The sequence below is a fragment of the Stegodyphus dumicola genome, chromosome 10 (assembly GCF_044657685.1).
Source record: "Stegodyphus dumicola isolate Sdum_Otavi_A_Nest chromosome 10, ASM4465768v1".
NCBI classification, from domain to species: Eukaryota; Metazoa; Arthropoda; class Arachnida; order Araneae; family Eresidae; genus Stegodyphus; species Stegodyphus dumicola.
Genome location: NC_140777.1, coordinates 173,993,372 through 174,009,329, shown reverse-complemented (window position 1 = coordinate 174,009,329; position 15,958 = coordinate 173,993,372). Strand labels below are relative to the sequence as shown.

Below are 15,958 nucleotides of genomic sequence, written 5' to 3'. Positions count from 1 at the left end.
TTCTTCCGTTTGTAAGAGCTTGCGCGTAGAGAACTCCTTCAGAAGCTTATAACACGAATGTCTCGTATCCACAGTGGGGCTCGGAGTTGGATTAGCGATAGCTGGGCTGCAGTGTAGTGGGAGTCTCAGAAAATACTCATTATTTTCATGATCAAAATATCATTGTCAAGGGCTATCGCTATATTCTAGATGACAAAATCCATCCAGCTGTTCGAATATTATGTCTTGAATAAAGTGTCATCTATCAGGAAGACACCACCCAAATTTCGCGCACTGCAAGACTAATGACAGAATAGTTTAAAAATGAGCAGGATCATCCTTCATGTTCTTAACAGTTCTCCGATTACATCAACATGGAGCTTGTCTGTGGTACGCTACAGGGCAGCAATGCATTTTCCTTTTGCACCAGAGGTTCCCGAACTTTTTTGTCCCCTAGACTACTAGCCGAATTTTTCTGTTTCATTTTAATTTCATTTTAAATTTTCCATATGTAAAGTATTTAAAAAATCTTAAAAAGTAAAAAAATAGATTGCTGGTAATCTAGAGGTCTGGATTTTAGATCCTTTCAGATACTGAATGTCCAGATTTCGAACTTTGTACATACACATTATAATGAAAAATATTGTTCTGATTTTTAAAAAAATAATGCTTCATTCTCCACAAAATATAAACAATTCGTAAAAATATCTGTGTTGTTATTTTTAGGCACGTTGTAGAGACATTAGGTTAATTGGAAGCCAGAGAGATAAAAAATATGCAACCGCCTTCGCCGAGAATCGAACCACGGACCTCTGGAATACCGGCCCAGCGTGCTACCGTTACACCACGAAGGCACGCTAGGGAAGTGGGAGAAATACCTTATAACGTCAGCCTTAAATTTTAGAAATCACGCAGAATTGGTCGTCCTTTCGCAGTCAAAGGAACTACAGAAATAATATGTTATATATAAAAGAAAAGTTAGTTATTCTTCTTTAAGTTAATAAAAATGACTTCGATTCACTTGTATGTATCTAACTGGCTATTTATATTTTAAAATATTTGTTTATCTTTTTTTCCTCTCATAATTCAGAAAGCAAATGCACTGTTTGTCTCTGGCACTCGTATTTATAATTGACGAATTAAACAAAGTTCGTGCAAACACAAGTGGTGCAAATCTACGCCATCTTTGCTAAACGCTGGTACTTGTTTAGACAAGCATTGCTACAAGACGTATGCGCAGAATGCGTTGTTACTTACTTATACGAATTTTTGAAATATATTTAATTAATATGTAATTAGTTATTAATTTATATACCTATTATATAAGTAAGTACATAGGTAAAATCTGTGTTAAGAGACATTATTGCATTTACAGAGTATCTAAATTTTGTTGAAAACCAGCTTAAATGGAATCCAGTCTTGGAGACCCATAGATACATCACATGCAACCCCCAATTTTATTTTGTCTTTGATATGAACACCTTGCAGTTCGGAGTAGACCCCCAGAGGTCCACTTTGGAATATATGTCTTATACCATCGTGAAGCGAAATAGCCACTGTATAGCAAAAGGAATTGGCTGAAATTGACTTCAGTGATCTTGCAAGACCAGTATCTGTCATTTACAAGAAGAAACTGCTGATGTTTTGGCTTCCAAAAGTTGGCCCACGCCGTTTAGTAAATTGTCATTCCCTATGTAGGAGTTTTAAAAGTCACTATCTAACCTTTGCTATCATGACAATTCACACAAAGTTGTGCCTCAGATTAACGAAACTTGATATGTGGTTTAAAACAGGTAAATAGGTAAAACAGTACGAATGCTAGCTGCCAAATTTTTAATTTGGTAAAATTAACAGTTCTGGGCATAACACTTTTCCGACTCTTTTATTTAAAAACACAATTTGATCTTTACGTAAAAATGTTAAAATTTACTCCTGCTCAAAAAATAAGCAACAAAGACGAGATACGGAGTAAAACAAAAGCTGTTTAAAGGATAGGCGTGAAATTGATCCAAGATTGATTGAGGTTGGCATGGCATTACTAGACCACGTTGCAAACAATAAAGCAAAGCCATAAAAAAACACGTTACGACGCGAAAGACCAAACAGTTCGAAAGAATATATTATGAAAACATGACGCTAGTATCGAATGTGATACCCTCTAACTGAAATGCATGCTTGACGACGGCGAGACAAGTTGGCAATAGCGTCGTTGATCGCTTGTTTCGGAAGTAGTGTCCGTTCCATTGGTAATGCATATCGGAACTTGTGAAGGGTACCTGGCGGCACACTACGATCTGTCGTCCTAACATTTCCCAAATATGCATTGTGGATTTATGTCCGGTGATCTAGCAGGCCACAACAAACGTGAAGGGATTTCACTTTCCGGATAACTCTGCAAAACTCGAGCTCTATGCAAGCGGACGTTCTAACATCGTCCATAAATATCGCATCAGTACCCACTGCAGCAATAACATTACCCACAAGAGAGTATAAATACGTCTCGATATCCGACGGCTGTGACGTAAACACCAGGAATCACTTAGAGACGTGGAGGTCTGTGTGGCCGTTCATTGCTTTCCCAGCCCATGCAAGTAAGCTGCCTCCTCTGTAGCGGTCTCTTTCAACGATGTTTGGCGCCTGATAACATGTCCCTGGCTCTCACCGTATGGACAAAGGAACACAAACCACAAATCGTCGAGCGTACAGTCCAATTTCATGCAGTCTTCGCGAAACTCTTTGATGGAATATGGGCTGTCCTGTGCGAGCAGAGAGATGAGACGCCACCTATCATGCTGTTAGTGATCTACGACGCCTTGCAAACAGCAGTAGGAAGCGATCGTCTGCCGTTGTGGTAATCCTTCGGCGTTCACACCGACGTTTTGTACAGTAGTTTTGATCCCACTGGTAACGATTCCAAAGTCTATTGATAATACTACGATTCATATCCAGGTCTCTCGTAACAGCAGGCTACCTTGCACCAGCTTGGAACATCCCGAGGGCCTTCCAGTGCAGTTCAGCGTGCATATGGTGTCTTCAGCTCATACATTCCGCTTTGGCTATCTCAGATTACATGGAACTATCGTTGCGAAGTAACGCATAGGTCCCGGATAACGCAACTGACATTGCGGTGTGACTGCGGGATTATGGTTTGTGCTTATTTTGGTTGCCTATTTGCATTCCGCGATGCAACCTATGTAAATTGTATGTTTTAATTGACGATTTTACATTCGTACCTTTTCTTTTAATGTTTGGTGCTTATTTTTTTATCACGTAAGTAATTTTTTAGCATGTAAGCTATGTAGTATTAAAGTATTAATTAGCAGCAAGAATCGGCGTAACGTGCCTAAATTTTGCAGTACTATAACTTCTGAAAGTTAAAAAGAACCTTATTTTTCAGTTACAGTGGTAAAAAACTGTGAATGAATATTGTGACTGAAATGACCATTTCTTTAAATATCAAAATGTATTATTCGGATAACTGGGTTCTGAATCGATGATCCTAACAAAAGGTTCACGAAATTATTTCGGATTATCCAGAGTATATTACGCTTAAAAAATCAAGTGTTGTAGTTCTCCTTTTATCGAAACTATCGCATAAAAGCATAAAACGGTACACAGCTAATCAGATAAACCTATTTGCTTCAAAGAGAGTTTCACTCAAGATTTCACCGTTTAACTTTTATCTTCTTTCTCAAATTTCCCTGTCGTCGTTACTGTTCGCTCGTTCTTACCGAAGGGAAATAAAAAAGAAAAAAGGCGACACATATTCTTTGCATTGCGCAAAACAAATATTTGTCAACTACCAAAAATATAAAGAAGAGATAAGAAACGCTTTGAGTATCCCCGTGTAAACTCTAAGATAACATTATTGAGCTCTTGCGTATTCCTAAAAAAGAACACATTTAATGAAAAGTCTTCAGAAATCTATTTACGATGCGTGCAGTATTTAAATATGCAAAGAAAAAGCTTCTTCGGTTTAGCTGAAACTCAGTGTTGCACTAAAATATTAGACTGATGTAAGACCTAAGATTCTGATCGTTTTATTAACAAAAATGTGTTCAAGGTATAAATATTCATATATTGATAATAGCTTAGCAAATAAATAAATTACACTGGGAAAAAACTTTCAGATTTTACATTACGCCCAAAGGGACGCTTTTTTAACGTTTTGTGTGTTACCTTTATTTATTGAATATCATGTTCTTTGCACTTAAACCATAAAATTTAGTTCAACAGCAATATCGCAAAATAAATTTAAAATGAGCATATCTTTAGAATTTCCGATACACAGTCTCGCGCGCTGGAGATAAAAATTTTTTTCCTCCTGTACAGTGTTGCCATTGCTCGCTTTGAAATCGTTGAGTTTGTTAATCCAACATTCGTTAAAATGTTACAAAATATGAAATCGATAATGAAACAAATTCCGAACTCTAAATTAGAGCTTCCAAGTGCCCATATTCGGTGGAAGATTACGTTATTCAAAATTGAATAGCTCTAGGTATTCTTGTTTTATTACAATGCGAGAAAGATTCATGCGTTCAGGCAAATGCTTCATTATTTAGTTTCTTTAAATATAATACATGGCGATAATGTTTGGTGGCAACAGTTTGAAAAGCGAATCAACGCAAAAAGCGAATCTACGCAAAATGCTAAAACGAAACTAATAGTCCCTCTGGGGTAACTCCCTTTGGGCTAATAATATATCTAATTAATGTAAATTAAAATATAATATTGTACTTAAGAAGAAATATTTTAACAGCCATATGTTAAGTACCTGTTTCTGAATCGTTAGATTTAATAATTTATTGGTAAATAAAATATACATAACGCAAAACAATTAATTTATTTACTTTTAGAATCAAATTTCTTTCAAAATGCTACAAGGAACTTTCCATTGCTTTTAACGTGCAAATAGCTGATTTAAAAATTCCAGCGCGAAATTTACATTGCATTTGATTATAATTTTATCAGTTATAGGTTATAATTAGCAATTTAAGCCACAGGTGTTTCAGATGCATTTCTTTTTCTCTTCTACAGCTTCTTTAGCGCTTTCTCTTTCTCTTGCGTACTTTTAAACGTTTAATCGTATTTTATTAAAATTAATTATTTATTAAAAGGCAAGAAATTCAACACCTTCTATGCAACGCATTCGAATATTTTTTAAAAAATATTACTTTATTATGCTGTCACCTGTTTAAGTTCTCTCACGAATTGCCATAAAAGTACATGAAAGGAAAAATATAAATGTTATTTTTAAAGCCCCAAAATCACTAATAAATTATTATTATTGTATTAGGATGATCTCTGTGATAACAGTTCATAACCTATTTGAATAAAGCCTTAGTATTTCTACCTTTATAATACTTAAACTATTTCTTTTAAGAATGTTCTCTAATCTAAATAGCATTCGAATGCTTTTCTGTAATTAAAACCCTCTGACCGGCACGGCCTAGAATATTTTTTTGTGATTGTCTGTGCAAACGTATATATACGCTCATCTCAAAATATTTCCAAGAAATCAAGGCAATATATTAAAAGTATATAAATTCAAGTATAAAGGACAAAAGCATTTTGGCATTAAAATAAAAAAAAAAAAAAAAAATTCTTTCTTATAGTAGTTTTGGGAAACCTGTCTGTACGAACGTATATATACGTTCATCTTAAAGTATTTCCAAGAAATTAAGGCAATATATTAAAAGTACATAAAAATTCATGTATAAAGTACAAAGGACATTTTGACATTAAAACCAAGAAAATAATTCTTTGTCATGGTAGTTTTAGGAGAGCAGTGCTTTTCTGAGAAACCCAGAGTCAGTTAGAGGGTTAATAAAATAATCTAATCTAATTTTTCTCTTCTAAAAATTGTCTACAATTGTAATACTCAAGCACTTATGTACTTACCATTTTCGAGCATTAACACATCCCGAACTAGAATTTTGTTGTGCATTAAAGATTAATTTAGACAGCAAAAGAAATAATTCTTTAGGTAACTTCAAAACGCATTTTTAACGCAATTGAGACTTAGCATACCTTTCCTGCATTAAAAACTTTTCTAGGTAATAAATCTGATAAATTTTGATAAAATAGTCTTTTTGCTTAAGATTAAACGCAGCTATATATTTTGACTCAAATTAACCGTGAATTTCCTAAAAGACGAATAAAAACAAACTAATGAAAAATATCTGATGTGGACAACACATGATTTTGTTGTATGGTCTGTTAAATTAGACACATTTTTTACTGTACTTCATTTAAACTTATTCCTTTGAATTTCATCAGAAATATATTTCTCAGTCTATCAATTCAGTTCTCACTTTGCGGCGAGGACAAAATACATAAAATCTCAAAATATTTTCATTAAAAATTATAAAATACAGAAAAGCCTAAAACACTGAATACAGCTAAAAAACCAATTTCTACAATTAAAATTAAAGTTCCTAGGCCCAAACAAGCAATTCGACCAGCGGGCAGGAAGACCAAATTTTCGGTGTACAAACCTGAGAGCTAACTTTTGGATACCACTGGGCAAAAAGACACTGAAGTTGGTACATCGACTTAATTCACTATTCTTCTAAGTTTCAAACGTAAACAAATGGCGTCTTCGTTAGGCCTAGAGCCACTTAAACATTAAAATTGAATTCCACAACTCTTGCTAGCAGATTAAATACAGGTATAAAAATTTAACCAGAACATAAGAATAACATAATTCAACCACTTTTAAAGCAAAAACCGCACAATTTGCCAGCAATACGTGTTAAAGCAGTCCTATATACAAAATTTCAATGCCCTACATATACTCGGTTTTGAGTTAGGCGAGAAACATACGTAGGCACGTACAGATGTCACAAAAAAAAATCTCTTCTGAATTAATTTTAAATCCGTTTTACTACCCGTTTCGAAAAAAAGAGTTCCTTATTCTCCCCATACGTACAGACGTTACACCCAAAAAACGTTCAAATGTATCCGAGAGCGGGCAAAATGGATATTTTCTTTAAAATATGGTACCCGAAATTTTTCGAGATTACAACACTTCCTTTACTTCATACAAAGAAATAAAAATGTATTTGCGTTCGACATTTTATCACGAATCCACCGCTAAAAGACTATGAAGACCAAAAATGGAAAATATTTTTTCAAGATACAGTTTTTGATGAAATAAGTTATTAGCTATGTTAGTAATAGCGATAAAAAAAATAAATAGTACTGGTATGATGAAAGACGGGTTTTTTTAAAGCAACAAAAATAGGTGAATGCTATTTTAAACGGAGCAAATTAATTAATTATCTGTATCATAAATTTTAAAATGTATTTGTGTAAAAAAAATTAGGAATTTTCCTTGTCACAGTTCGTACAAAATTTATTCTTTTTAGATATTCAACAATGAAAGGTTATGAACTAAAGCATCTTATTATGATGCTTATTCGATGCCTTTAGAAATTTTATGTAAAAGTTGTGACCTAGTATTTTTGAAAAAGTTATCTGTTCTAAAACTATTCAGTTTATGATAAAAGGTATTCTTTTTGTTATTTATACCGTTTCTGGCATTTATCACAAGGACAAACCTAGTAAATAATTAAAGATCGAAATTTTTTAATTTGTCTTTTTTTCATAGAATTTATAGAACTAGTAGTTACAGTTTGACTTTTATCCTGTTTCATCACAGGCTGATCAAAAGAACCTCACAGAGTAAATCTGAGATTCCGTATCTCACATTTTTTTCTTCAATAAGCTATCAAAAGGACATTCATGTGAATAAATTTTTAGTACCAACGCTCCGAAGGAACACTACAGGAATCTACATGGCTTATTTGGGATTCAAACACGGACGTTAAAGAGACTTTCACCTATTATTATGGAAGCTAAATGGGAGAAAGCTCGTTAGACTTAAGAAGTGAATCCTTCTGTTGCAATTAAATTGTTCACTCTTCAATAAATTCACTCTCCAAATTTACTTTTACGATTGTAAGCTTGACCTCTACTAAGATAAGTAAAAGGGAAAAGGAAGTAGAAATCGTTTAAATTAAAGATATCTTAAAAGAAACAAAAATGTCCATTACTTTTACCTTAATAGTGTATTGCTACCGTATCGTTTTATCACGTCCAAACACTTTCATTGCCTAAGTGTTTCATAACAAAAGGCACAAGCTATGGGTATTTTTCATTACACATTTCGTTGACCTTTATCGGTCAATCGGGTACTGACTCACCCCGTGATGTATATCCCTTTGTGTACTCCATGCAATCCTAGAACTGGATGCCAGGATATTCTGCAGCGCGGATGTTCAATCAGTCATTCAATCTAATCCTTCATCTCTGTAATCCTTTAGGGCACTTTCTGTTGTTCACGCGGACCTGCCTCAGTGGATGACTGAGACTGTGATTTGGAATCTCCGTTGTCAATTGTCATCAGCTTTAGTGCTGTCTTATCTACTTACTAAACCGATAGAAGACTTTTTCTCACGACCTGGAATTGTACGTTGTGAGAGAGCTGCAGGTAAATATGGTTATCAAATCATAACAGTAGCCATGTGCTGGGGGAAAATGGATGCCGCTCTGGGGAGCAGATAAAAATTGAAGAGCTGAAAAGGTTCGCTCTCATCCTAAGAACAGTAACAAAAAATTTCGTCTTTCTTTAGCATTCATTGCCTTACACTGAGATGCACCAATTCTTTTAATAATGAATATTAAACTCAGTTATTCATATCAAGTTAATTTGTGCATTGTTTTATATCAACCAATTAAAAAAACTGGAAGTTTTCAGATTTTAACGGTCGCCCAAAAGAGTTTGTTAAGGTCTGCAGAAATCAATGAGTTAGTGAAACTGCCAATACTTCTTTTAAAACCAGTAGACCAATTTTTCGTACATTTCTAGGTTTCCCACTGAATCTCCACATCTCGCGATTTTTTATTTAATCTCAGCTTAATGTAGTTATAGAACAATATTTGATCAATTTATTTCCAACGGTAAGTAAAAAACTGTGAAAATGATTTGATGATAACATTTTTAAAAAACTAAGGTAACGACCCTGCCATCTCTTTCAAACCTCAGAATATGCTGCATAAACAAAAGAGCGAAAGCGGAGCTAAGTGACGTCAATAAATGGTTGGGACTAAGCTTGGACGTCATAATATAGTCTTTTATTTGCATTACCTGTGTTTACTATTTTCTATGAAAATAACAATAATTTGTTGTTTATTATTGTAAATTAATATTAAATTCTTTATTTTTAAATTACGTTTCTAACAATTAGGCTTTATTTTTACTGAAAATAAGCGTAATAAACTGTTTATTTAATTTTTTTTTTCCAATGGTGGGCACTACTAAGGCCAGAAGTAGTGGCTATTTTATCGTGGAGGCACCTAATAGGTAGTCTCCGTTACCTCCTCTAAAGGAATAGACAATTTTACATCCATGCCTTTTCCGGAATTCGAAGCTGGGGCCTTCCGGATCGCAGTCAAGCTTCCCTAACCTCTATACCGCCTGGGCAGGGTTTACTTAAATTAACATGATAGAATAATTCAGTCATACCATTTATTAAAACTATAAACAAGAAGTGTTGCACGTTTGTATTTCAGACAAATTTAAATTTGCATCGCAGAACCCTTTAATTCTACCATTTTCACAAATGAGTTTATTGCTACACAAAATTCTTTATATACCATTAAGCAGACAATATTCATTATAATATAAAAATATTTAAGAAATTAATATAGTAATTGAAAAAGAAAAATAATCTTTCACAACAAATAAACATCATGCGTAACTTTCATTTCACTCTGTCTTAGATTCCTAAACAGCATTAACTGTCTTTGCGCATATTAGCATTCCATACACCAATACCTGGCAAATGTCTGAATTCTCATAATAAGGAAAATAAAAACCGCAAATTTATAATAATACACAGTGTTAAGTGGAAAATATAAAATCAAGTGCAATTACAATAGTAAACACTGTGTAATTATTTTAAAACGTAGTGTTTGCTATTGGAATTACGTCCAATCAGTAACTTTTTTTAATAATGCAAAAACTTACTTATCGAAATGCAAGTTTGCCATTTTCGAGACTCGAATTTTGACTTGAAGACTGTTAAACTATTGAAATTTACCTCATGTTGAAAAGCATTTTCAACATATTGAAGAAAAAAAAAAAAAAAAAAAAGAAAAAAGAAAAGAAAAGAAAAGTCTAACTGAAAACCAAAAATGATGATTACAAATACAGTTTACAGTTAATACAATAGTAGAAATTAAAAATACAAAAATGGTACATTGCACATTAACATACGATATAATACTGTTATTCTCCCCATGTATACAACGATCTGTTTTCGCTTAAAAAAGCATCAGCGAACTGCACAAACTCGCCATTGCTCGCAGCCTAGCCGCTGAGCACCAACCATGATCACGATCACCCTAGAACAGTTACAACTTCAACATGCAACTCCAGTATAATAAAAAATAAAAGAGGGTTCTTTTTATTAACCTTTTAAGAATAGGCCATTTTAAAAATGCCAGGCAACAAATAAAAACACAGAACAAATGACCGAGAGATAAATATTACACAACTCAAATGATTCGAAATCTAAAAAAAGTAATTTTTCCAGAAAAAGGACTCAACCAGAAAAATAAAGCTACTATTAAGTCATTACATTATAATGAAGTCCTCAAATTTGACAGAAATCCGCTTTTCACTTTAGCCAGTAATATTAATAAATAAAACTTACCTTCAGTCCTCAGCATCGGCCGATGCCCGGATCTTCGGAGTGAAAACTGTTTTTCACTTTCAAGTGATAATGCTTGTATCCTTTGGCCTCGAGGCAGCTGAACCTTTCCGGAAGGCAAAAATAACAAATGATCAGGGCAAAACACTTGCTTTAATTATTTCTAAAAATGACTCGGTACCCGTGCTTCAGCCAATCTGTCAGTCGGTTTTAGTTGTTCTGAACTCAGATCATATAAAATCCTTCCTACATTTACCCAACTACACATACGTGATTCGCAAAAATCACACATGCTCAATTGACTCAGCGAACCACGAAATTTTTCGAACAGACCTTATAATTCGACGCATACATTCACCTGACGTAGCTCTACACATCTACTCAAAACCATCTACACAGTTCTTTCGCTCTACCAATTTCACATTCGTTTCACAAATCGAACATTTATTTGACTTTGCAATCAGTTAATTTCTCCACTAAGTCACTCTTTTCTTACTCTTCCTCTTCCTACTCTTACAGGAGTTCACAATATCACAGAGTGCTATCAGTAGTTACACATCAAACTACTAAGAACGTTAAACACAGGGCAATGCAAAGTGCATCTGAATAGGAAGCTAACTCGGATATCTCAGTTCACTCGGATCTAACAGCTCTCAATAACAATAACTAAGCAACTGAACTCAGATGCTCTCTCTCCGAGCTTTTATAGTTTTCAACCGATCACCGAGACATTTCTAGTACATTCTGCTTCTGGAAATTACTTGAAAACAATACGAAGGTGGAATTACAGTTACAGTTAACATAGCTGTCAATTACATATATTCAATTTCAATATATATTACGGTGATGCAGGGATTGGACCAAAATGTTACCTGGCGAGAAATCGCCAAATTTGGCGATAAAATCGATGTCATCTTTGAGACATCTCGCCAAATTACCAAGATACCCATTTATTCAATGTTAAATGCCCACTTGAACCTGTACTCTTACTTTTCCGGCCTAGCTTCTCTTTAGATTTTTCACGTTATAAAAGAAATGCAACTTCACTTATAATTCTAAAATTATTGATCCCAGTACCAAATTCGTGACAATATAATTTTTATAATATTGCTAATACACGTTAAACAAAACATATTATGTTATCGAAAGCGTACTATTAGAGGAATTATTGAAATAAAATTTAAAAAAATCGTCAAGACTATTGGTCACTAAGATCGTAAGGATCGTCAAGACTATTGGTCACTAAGGATCGTAAGGATCGTCAAGACTATTGGTCACTAAGGATCTGCTGACAGTTTACAGCCGCTGGTACTCGCCAAGACTGTTGGTTACCGATACATTATGGCGCAGTAAATTATCAAAAGTTCGTTCATCATTTTTAAATTCTTCAGTTTGTTACGCAAATATAGATTTATTAAATTCGAAAAATAACTTCAAATCTTTGTAATTGGCAATACTTTAGGAACTAGCTCTCGTGGCAGATAAGTAGTTATTTTTACTTATGCTCAGTGCATTATTTGCTAAGTCCCTGTAAGTTTAAATGCATAGTAACCTAATATAATCGAAATGTAACGTAACAGTTCATATATCAACCGGAATTGGAAACTATGGGTGACAGACCGTTAGATTTTGATTATCTATGGACTAAAAGTGACTGATGCTAGGTAGTTCTACGTTTTATACAAAGGCAACATTTGTTATGCGCACGGAGGATACATATATGGCTGGCGTTACTCTCCAGTAATTTTTCAAAAACTCTTCTAATGATGCTTATGTTTCTAACAACAGTATTTAATTTATAATATTTCCAGTTCATACATTTCCATATTTTTTCCATATCCTAAATCCATATTTTACTGTAATTAATAAAAGATGCATCTTATTGCATGCATTATCTACCTCGGTACTGAATCATTAGATTTATCTTTTCAGAAAACGAAACTTTTGATGCTGTTCAGGTCCACCTTCAATTAAAAGCTGACAAAACTCTTTGATCTAGGTACATTTTGTTATTGAACTATATGTTGTAAGAAGATTACTGTAAATTAAGACCTTTGAGTTACCGAAAATAAGAACGAAGAATAAATTACTGATCTTCTAACTTCTAAAAAGTAATCTTTATAAAGGTGCAGTCCTTTTTATGCCAGTGCGTCGCTATGAAAAGAGGATAATTATGATCTACTCTGATTAAATAACTGTGTCTGCTTCTAGATAAAAACGCAAATTTTGTAGGGCAAATACGTAAGCGTACACGTGTGTGTAGGCGGAGCCAGCAGAAAAAACAGGCTTTATAAGCGCGTGGAGGGTAAGACAAATTACGTTCGCTAGCACACCTGGCGAATTTCTTGGTGTTATCTTGCAGCAATCGGTTAAATTCACATCGGAGCAGTAAAACTGAGTAACCACCAACGTTTAGATGCTGGAATGAGGTGGCGAACTGTGGGGAGGCTAGAGGCAGGCCAATCGCAAGTCCAGATATGCAGAGAGTTTAACGCCCAGCGTCGTGTGTAACCTATGGAAACAGTTCCACGATACTAGATCAATCGAGAGAAAGCCTGGGCATGGTCGTCCAAGAGCCTCGACGACCAGAGAAGATCACTATTTGTCCATTTTAGCGAGACGTAACAGCGGGGCTAAAGCTTCTCAGCTCTCTCGGGACCTGTATGCAGCCACAGGAACCCATGTAACAAGGGTGACTGTTTCCAACAAACTGAATGAGCCAGTCTTTGCCAGAAGACGGCTGTTTGCGTCTCGCTCACGGCTACGGACAGGAGAGTCCGATTAGCATAATGCAGGCAGCATAGTGATTGGAGTACAGAGCAATGGGCGACCGTGCTGTTCACACACAAATCCTGTTTTAGCCTAAACACCGATTCTCGCCGTACTTTCATATGGAGAGAACCAGAAACCCGCTACCTACCCTCCAGTGTCCGCGAAATAAACAATTATGGCGATAGCGGTGTAATGATCTGGGCAGGCATCATGTTGGATGGCCGCACACCTCTCCATTTTAACACTTCACTTTAATAGAGGCTCTGTGACTGGTGTTAGGTATAGGGATGAAGTCTTGGAGCCCTATGTTCGCCTTTTCCGATGTGCGGTGGGCCCTGAGTTCATCTTTCAGGACAATAGCACGAGGCCACATAGAGCTCTTCTGGTCGACGAATTTCTCAAAAGGGAGGATATTCGCCGGATGGATTGATCAGCCAGGTCTCCAGACCTCAACCCTACAGAACATGTCTGGGACGCCCTGGAGAGGGCAATTGCAACTCGCAACTCCCTTCCGAGAACAATCCAGGAACTGAAGACAGCGTCGCTGAGTGAGTGGGACTAATTGTCACAGGCATTGATAAACTGCCTTATTTCCAGTCTGACATCACGCTGCGAGGCCTGTATGGCTGTAAGAGGGGACCATACCCCCTATTAAACCATTTCTTTAGTGTCTTCTGCAACCGCTGTTTCAGACCTTCAGACTCCCATGAGTGTTACACACGAATGTTTATTTCGTTTGTATGTTCCTATGTTCACACAAGAGTTTCTTAAAATCTGTCTAATAGTTCTGGAGATCGTAGATCAAATACGAAAATTCTCTTAATTTCTTTGCAGAGTGTATTAGGAAAGCTTCTCTTTTTAAAAACGTCGAAAAGGGATCTTCAAAAAGTGCTTGCACATTTATGACAGGTCACCTTAATGAAGGTTTCTGCTTCTTCGAACAGTAACCAACATGCATGTAAAGTATCAGTTAAGTTTCTAACCAGTTATTTTATGTTAATATTCTTTTCTATTGGTCCTGTTTCTATTTCCCTGCCGGAATGCAAATTTCTAGCTCGCATCATATTATTGAAATGAAGTAGAAACTAGAAAGTATTTAAAGAAAGGTTTTCAAGGGTAAAATCAAAGCGTGTTCTGCCTACTTGAAGGCCACGTTGCTAACATCGATTCTCCAGCTATCAGTATCGTGCAGCATTGAGTTATTCTCGCCATTATGCTTGTTTACTCCGACTTCGGTTACAACCAGCTTGCGCTCTAGTTAAATTGTGAAGCCGTTAGGCTATACTTAATTTTATTAGTTTTATTTCATGCATTATCTTTGATTTAAGGCAAAATTATTGGCGTCTGTAAGCGCAAGTTGTTGTCGACTGTTAAACTTTACTTAAGTTTAAATAAAGGGTTTTTGCCCAACACCTTTAAGATGGAGCACTGCTATGAAGGTACCAACATCTTGTGAGGTTTGTCTATTTATTTTTAACTAATAGTTAATTTTAAGTTGAAAGACTTTTCTGTTACTCTCTTTTTTCCTACGCTTTTCATGCCACAATGTAAATGAGTTAGCGAGAGTTTATTCAGATTAAGGCAGAATGAAGTGCTATTTAAGCAAGAAATTCGGAAGTTAGTTTTAGAGAGTGTCTGCCTATTCCAGGCCACGTTGTGCTGTGATTATTAGCAACTTGCGTTAGCGGCATTGATGTGTTCTCGTCTTTAGGCTTGTCTCGCCGTTTACCACAAATCAGAGCTCTTTCTGTATTCTGTATAAAGTATTCTGTGAACCGTTAGGCTAACCTACCACACCTTGAAATTGTTATTAGTTACTTATTTCTGTTAAGCCAGAGGTGTTGGCTTCTTGTAACCCAAGTTGGGTCATTTGTTAATTTTATGATCTAATAAAAGGGTCTTATATATCCTTCTTCTGATCTCTGTTTAGTTTCACAAAAAGGGTAGAAAATAATTCTTCAAGAGTTCTTTTAAAACTTTATGTGTTTAAAGAGACACAGACTTTATAACCTTTATGATGGAGCACTGATATGAAGGTACTAGCACATTTATGATAGAGCACTGCTATGAAGGTACTAGCACCTTTATGATGGAGCACTGCTATGAAGTTGTCCCAGAAAGGACCCTCATATCTAGGACATCTAGTTCTTCGCCTAATGCTAAATCTGTTTTCTGAGATTTATCATACCTGTCATATATATCAGATGACAATGGTAATTTGATTTGTCATCTGTGTCTTAATATGGGCAGAAGAGAATTTTCGCAGAAATTTTGTTTAAATAAATAACAGTCTTATTAAAATAAATTATATTAGAAACAAGAAAAATTTATTTTATACTCATAGTTTATTGTTGTTAGAAGTTTAAAAGGCCAAATATCGTAAGTACTATTACAGTCAAATTATGTCGCTCGATTAAATTGTATTATCACAAATGCATCGTTACTAAATTTCACATCAACAATCAAAAGCGCCGAAAACCTGGGCTCAG

General features: G+C 35.2%; 1 protein-coding gene across 2 annotated transcripts in view; it reads right to left on the bottom strand.

Moving 5' to 3' along the window:
* The window catches only part of LOC118189593 (uncharacterized), a 475,680-nt gene extending 467,351 nt beyond the window's left edge, over positions 1 to 8,329 (bottom strand). Inside the window, exon 1 of one of the 2 annotated variants that reach the window (XM_085825888.1) lies at positions 8,187 to 8,329. The gene's annotated coding sequence lies outside the window, so the exon portion shown is untranslated. Of the gene's footprint in view, positions 1 to 8,042; positions 8,155 to 8,186 lie in introns of those variants that run through there. The other variant, XM_085825889.1, reaches the window with a different exon arrangement.
* Between the last annotated feature and the right edge of the window lie 7,629 nt (positions 8,330 to 15,958).